Raw genomic sequence first — 7383 nt, forward strand, 5'->3', positions numbered from 1 at the left:
TTTGTATCTATTTAATTTTTGTTATGAGTTGCCTCATTGGCAATCATACCACATCTCATTTTTTATATTCATAACAATTAGACAATCAATCTGGTTCAAATAAAAATTACATAAAATTGAAACATCAAGATGCCTGATTTTGCTATTGACAACATAGTTTTACGTGCAAATTGTCAGCACATAAATGTCGTTCCTATGGGAATCAACTATGCCTATCGTAATACCGCCTTGACCATTTATTCATTTGAGGTATACTTCATTAATTTGATTCATAAATATCGGATCACTGCTGTTGTATCGATTTATAAATGCGCTTCTCAGACATAATGAAGATGATATATTATCATCCTTAGAATTCACGTTCTACTATTAATACAATCATTTTATTTGTGAATGTAGCAAACGAGATTGGACACAAGATATGTCAACATTAGTGGCGTCCCTTCTTTATTTAAGTATAAACACATAAGTACATAAGATAATGATGAATAGCATATTTGTAATAAAAACTACCGATTTTTTTAAAAATAATACAATATAATTAGGAATAATATGTACAATTGGACTGAAGTTAAGAGTTCGAAACAAGAATTTAGAATGTTGATGAATTGTTCTTAATATTTGTGTACTTTTGATATATGATTGTACAAACTCACAACATTCTTGAAATGAAATGTCACCTTTACCAGCCAATAGAAGCTCAATAAATATAGAATTGTTTTTTATTTAAAAGAAACACTATTTCCTTTGCCTCGTTGTGAAAAGGGCATTTATCAAAATATTGAATACTATCCTCAGCAGGATGACAACAGCTGCATGCGGAACTGGGTTCAATGTTATTATTATACTATTACACAATATTAGCTTTTATTTGTTGAAATATTTGATAATATTTGATAAAAAAGAATAACATCGAAATGAAGAGAAAACAATAGTATGTGATTGACGTAATAAGCATACGTTGACGTTGCATATGGAAATGTTACTTCCTATCTGATCAAAATAAATCTCGCGTTATGTTTACTGCAGTGAATATAACGATTTATCGAGGAAGATTCCCTACGTTTTGCGCCAATGTGTAAAGAGACTTTATAATCCTATAATAAAAAAATCAATAACACATTTTAGTATAGTATCGAATAGATATAGCCGATAGTTTAAAGGTACGAGATTTTTTCGCTGTGTTGAATACCAACTGGTGACCTTTATCTATTTTTCGGCTCTTGGGTCGGGTTGTTGTCTCTTTGATACGTTTCCTATTTCCATTGTCGTCAATTTTATCATGCTTACTTTATTATAAGCCTGGTACCTTTGATAACTATTTACACCACAGGGTGATGCCCCTTCTGGTGAACGTTTAGCCCCCGAGGGTATCATCAGCCCAGTAGTCATCACTACGGTGTTGTCATGATTATCAATTATATGGTCATTTGTTTTATGAATTTACTGCTAAAGGATGAACTATTCAAAATATAAATGAGGTTCTTATCCCATGCAAAAATAACCTTAGGCTGTATTTTGGCACATCGTTTTGGAATTTTGGGTCATCAATGCTTTTCATCTTTGTTTTTGTTTGGCTTTCGTACTATTCTGATCTGAGCGTCACTGATGAGTCTTATGTAAACCAAACTGGCGTATTTTAAAAATCATTAGCCGGGTACCCTTGATGACTTATAAGGCTTACTTTATTTACAAATATATTTAATATGTTGATAAAAACTACCGAACACTGACAATCATCGAACATTTTTAAGTAACCAAACAACAAAAACCAAATACCATAATTTTTAGGATGGCAAAACCATGATTCTTATGGATGCCACTTTGGATCAAGTTCAAGCAATTGAGGATATCAACAATGGCCATACAAATACTTGTCGTGAGGGATTTCTACTGGTGTGCCCAAATCAACTTTGAAGAAACATTGTGTTGAACCTGGGACTCCAGCTAGTTCAACACCATATTCAGACTTTAGCATGGTGTCACCTACTAGTAAACATATTGGACTCTCCGAGTTGAATAAGGCATACTTCATGAACAAGACATCCAGCAAAACACATGTGCTTCAGCAGAATCCACTCTTAGATTTGATAGTGCACCTGGGGTAGCCAATCATAAACACAAGATACCCAACACTGGAGTTTCTGTTGGTTAGGGACCCTTGGCCCTACATATGGTTACTACTTACAGTGGACAAGAAAAGTCCAATATGAAAGTACAGTCGGACGTGAAATTCACACAACAAGAACAGTTGGATAAAAGGTCTACAGTTGGACAGGGACTTTTGACTCTACCAGTATCCTCACACGATGAGGCTCATTACATCACCGGAACCCATGAAACGAAACCAAATCACTTTGTTTCACAGAGTCACACTGGAATGGAGACTTTGGTTATGAACTTGTCTTAGTTGAAGGTAATCCTGCACCAAAATTATCTCCAAGTTCGCCTTACAGTAATCTGATACAGGTAGTCCAACACAAGGTTGGATCAGCTGTATCGAATGCTCTAGCTTTGTACTCGGGATCAAGTAAAGCCATTCCAAACATAATTGCAACAGCATTCAATTGACGACTCCAGTTGTTATGCCTTCCAAATTTTAGTCTCTGTTAAAAGTTTTTATGATTACACTAGTTCTAAATTCATTTATGTTTATAACAGTTGAATATTGGAGTCGTACACATCAGTGTTTTGTGTGTCGATTTGTGACACAGGACAAGATGAGACGTCATGTCTTAAAGACGCATTTTACAAGGTATTGTGAACAACATACAAACTGCTTGAGCTGTGAAGTTCAAAAGGCTCAGACAAGTTCTTTAGCTCAACGACATGGAGTAGAATGTACTGTGTTTGACAGAAAAGTCTTATGTAGACGAAACGCGCGTCTGGCGTACTAAATTATAATCCTGGTACCTTTGATAACTTTTACACCACTGGGTCGATGCCACTGCTGGTGGACGTTTCGTCCCCGAGGGTATCACCAGCCCAGTAGTCAACACTCCGGTGTTGACATGAATATCAATAATGTGGTCATTTTTCTAAATTTCCTGTTTACAAAACTTTGAATTTTTCGAAACACTAAGGATTTTCTTATCCGAGACATAGATTACCTTAGCCGTATTTGGCACAACTTTTTGGAATTTTGGGTCCTCAATGCTCTTCAACTTTTTACTTGCTTGGCTTTATAAATATTTTGATATGAGCGTCAATGATGAGTCTTATGTAGACGAAACACACGTCTGGCGTACTAAATTATAATCCTGGTACCTTTGATAACTTTTACACCACTGGGTCGATGCCACTGTTGTTGGACGTTTCGTCCCCGAGGGTATCACCAGCCCAGTAGTCAACGCTCCGGTGTTGACATGAATATCAATAATGTGGTCTTTTTTCTAAATTTCCTGTTTACAAAACTTTGAATTTTTCGAAACCCTAAGGATTTTTTATCCCAGGCATAGATTACCTTAGCCGTATTTGGCACAACTTTTTTGGGTCCTCAATGCTCTTCAACTTTTTACTTGTTTGGCTTTATAAATATTTTGATATGAGCGTCACTGATGAGTCTTATGTAGACGAAACGCGCGTCTGGCGTACTAAATTATAATCCTGGTACCTTTGATAACTTTGACGAAGACCATATGCATCTTTGGTGCCAGCTTATGCTGGGCTCACTTTATCAAATTAAAACTTGGTTAGAATGTTCCAACCTCGATGACCTATTGGATTACATCTTTGAGAGAGAACTCAACACTTCTGTGAAGAACCAACTTTCACCTCAAAAAATTCCGTTCGAATACTGTTCAGTAAACCACCCGTAAATCTACTAGTGAATTAAGTCGTTTTAGGATTTTTTTGCTGTCTGTGTGAGTGTTAACTCTTTATGACTGCATTACAAGGATTTATACCAGTAAAGTGGCTTTCCAGCCTAATTCGTCATCTGGTTATCTCGTATAAACACTGACCGATTGAAATATTTTTTAACGATTATGCGATATTGATGCGAAAAAAAAGAAAAAAAGAATCTTGCGCAGAAGACTATGATATATTCATGCATTGGTTCAAGAATGGTTAGACATCATTTTTCACCAGTTACTAATTTCATATAACTTTAAATAGTTTTAGCAGTAGGCAGATTAACAGAATATCGTTTTATATTAGACTTGTTACGAAAAGGAAAATATCGACACTGAAGTTGACAAATTACACTTAAAAAGTGAGGACTGTGTCAAAACATTGATTATTGATTGCAACAGGTACAATGTAAAACTCAATTTGAGTGATGTCAACCAGGTATTCAAAATTATACATAAATGTCATAATCCTACAATGCTGTACCCAAATTCTCAAAATTCTATAATTTCATATAAGATGCATGATTGGTGTTTCAATTAGTGTCATCAAAAGGAAATTGTCAATAGGGCCAATTTTTATTATATTATTATATTATCAGAATACAAACTGGCATGCATGTTTTAATTACATTTCCTGCCTCCACTGATTTTGTATTTTTGTATTTTATAAGTAAGTTTTATTATGTAGTCATTGAATAAAAATTCAGTAGTGTGCATATAAATATATATATATAAATAGCTTTTCAGAAAACAATGTTCTAAAAATCAAATTGGTATAAAGTGTCACTGGTGGCATTTTCAGAAAAAAATAAAAGATATCTAAACCATAACAAATGTATCCCTTAAATGCCCTTGATAAAAAATATCCCTATAACAAAAACAGAAACAAGTTATTTTGTTCAGAAAAATTCAACATGCATACTATAAATTATTGTACTAGTTACAGAAAGAAATCGACCAAGGCCGAACGTACTGCTTAACAGGCCAAAGTGCCATGTTTAAACAAATTACAATTTTCTAGGTCTATACCACCAGTTGTGCAATAAGATCATCGAATCATCTACTGGATTGGTCCTGAACTGGACTGATTTTCATATTTCATTTACTGTTGTCTGTTATTATCCCTTTTCAATTCCTTGTTATCTGTTTTAAGACAAATCAATTCACTGTTTTGCTGTTATTGGGCCCCCTTGCGCCCTTGAATGCGTGCACGGCCATCCATCTAATTGGTGTTCAAATTAAAGTTCGGGTTACTGTTGGAGTTAAATTTTGAGTTATTTTTCGAATTCAAGTCATGCTTAGAATTAAAGTTCTAGTTAGCATTGAGTTTCGAGTTGGACTTCGATTTTGATTCACATTTAAAGGCAGAGTTCTAGTTACAACTTTGAATTTGAGTCACTTCTTGAGGAAGAGTTTGAGTAAGATTCGAATTTAAGTCTCATTTGGATTAATTAAGATTTCGAGTAGAAAGGAGTAGGTTCAGTAAGACCCCTTTTTGGCCCCACAATTAAGCAGTTTTGCAAAATTGTGAAAATGTAATCTGTTAGCTATTTTTTGGAAAGTAAAATGCTTCGGCTAAATAAATATGTGCTGTTTTTGACAATACAATGCACATATATCGTATACTAGCATCATAAAGTCATGCTAAATTACTGAAATCTTCACAATTATAGCATTTTAGTTAAATTTTAGACGGTTTCCGTCTTAAATGAAAGTGGCCGCATTCGTGTTCATTCATAATATTGACATGTAAGTTGTATTTGATGATAATACATAACATATATAAAGGTTGAGGATGAACACGGATGCGGCCACTTTCATTTTTGACGAAAACCATCTGAAAAGTGACGTTTTTTGGCATATTTGATAGATTTTTCATATTTAAGCTTCAATCGGAGCGTTTTTAATGAATGAATCAGTTAAAATCTTTAGCATAAACTAATCGAATCAATTAAAATAGACCCTTAAGTGTTTAAAAAGTGTCCTAAATATCTCGTTAGATGAAACTGAAATTTAGGGCCAAAATCGGCCCTTACCGGACCTACTCCTTTGAGTTATTTTATATGTCTTTTTGAGTTCGTAATTTAATTTTCTATCGCGGAACAAGGGCTTTTGCTCGGGCTTCCGAAAAGAGGGCTCCGGAATATGCGTACTAAATTTACAATGTTGCAGTATACAAAACGCAATATAGGTTGAAATAAAGTTAGATGTGGTGTGACTGTCAATGAGACAACTATCCACAAGAGTTTAAATGCAATGGATGTAAGAAATCATATATAGGCAACCGTACAGCCTTCAACACTCCGTATAGTCAGATACAAAAGGCCACCATGCACTATGTGAAAATAAATTAAACGAAAAAAACTAACGGTCTATTTTATAAAAAAAACAAATATAACGCATATGTATACAACGACAACAATTGAAATTCATGCTCCTGACTTGGGGCAAGTACATAAAGAAAGTGCACGTATCGGAGTTTAACATGTACGTGAGCGAACATCGGACTATAACAGTAGTGTAACAGCACAACACGAGAAAAAAAATGTAAACTAGACATAGTGATTCCCCCGCACTCCACTCATTTAACCGCTTATACCCCAAAAAGGGCAAAGTTCAATTTTTCTCCAAAAAGCGGAAAAATGATAAAAAGAAAAAAACCTGACCACATGCACACCTTCAATACATTTACAAACAGCTAGCAGAAGATTAAATTCCTATCATTCAAACTGTAGAAGGAGCTATCTGGAAACGCCTTACTTATGCAAGTAAATCTCCCAAAAATGACAAAGTTCAACTTTCTCCCAAAAGAGCACATATTAATAAAAATTAAAACCTGACCACATGCAGCACACCTTCAATATATGTATAAACAGACAGTAAAGAGAAAACTTCCTAGGATTCAAACTGTTGGAGGAGTTATGCGGAATAATTATAAACCCATAATGGGACGGAAAGACGGACGGACTGACGGACGGACTGACGGACTGACGGACGGACGGACGGACAGAGGTTTAACACTATGCCCCCAACTTTTAGTTGCGGTAAAGTTGCGGTGGCTTAAAAAAACAGTTTCAATTGGCTCACTCAATAGATCGGTATGACTGGGTAATTTTTCGGGGTGATCTCGGGTTCCCCAGAAAGGTAAGGAGATTCTGCTCAACGTGTGGCACCCGTCGTGTTATTCGCGAAATTTCAAACCGAGTGATTTGGTTTTATATGGTTCATATTCAAGAAAAAGATAAAGGTATTATGGTTACGACAACTGGAACATGTTTATTTTTCAATTAGTGCGAGGTAGATCAGAAAGTAAATTGATTAAAAGAAAAAAATTGATATTCGTATATATGTTCAAATGATCATTCACGGTAAAAAAAAAATCGGAGAATTCTTATTTTATAGTATTGATGCTTTGTCGCTAATTATATAAGTCCGAGCCCCTCTCCCACGATTTTCCTGTGACTTAAGTGTGAGTTGATTTGAAGTGTCTCATTTGTTATCAAAAAGGTATTAGTCTTTTGATTTGTGTCGA

Source organism: Mytilus edulis, chromosome 4 (assembly GCF_963676685.1).
Source record: "Mytilus edulis chromosome 4, xbMytEdul2.2, whole genome shotgun sequence".
Taxonomy (NCBI): domain Eukaryota; kingdom Metazoa; phylum Mollusca; class Bivalvia; order Mytilida; family Mytilidae; genus Mytilus; species Mytilus edulis.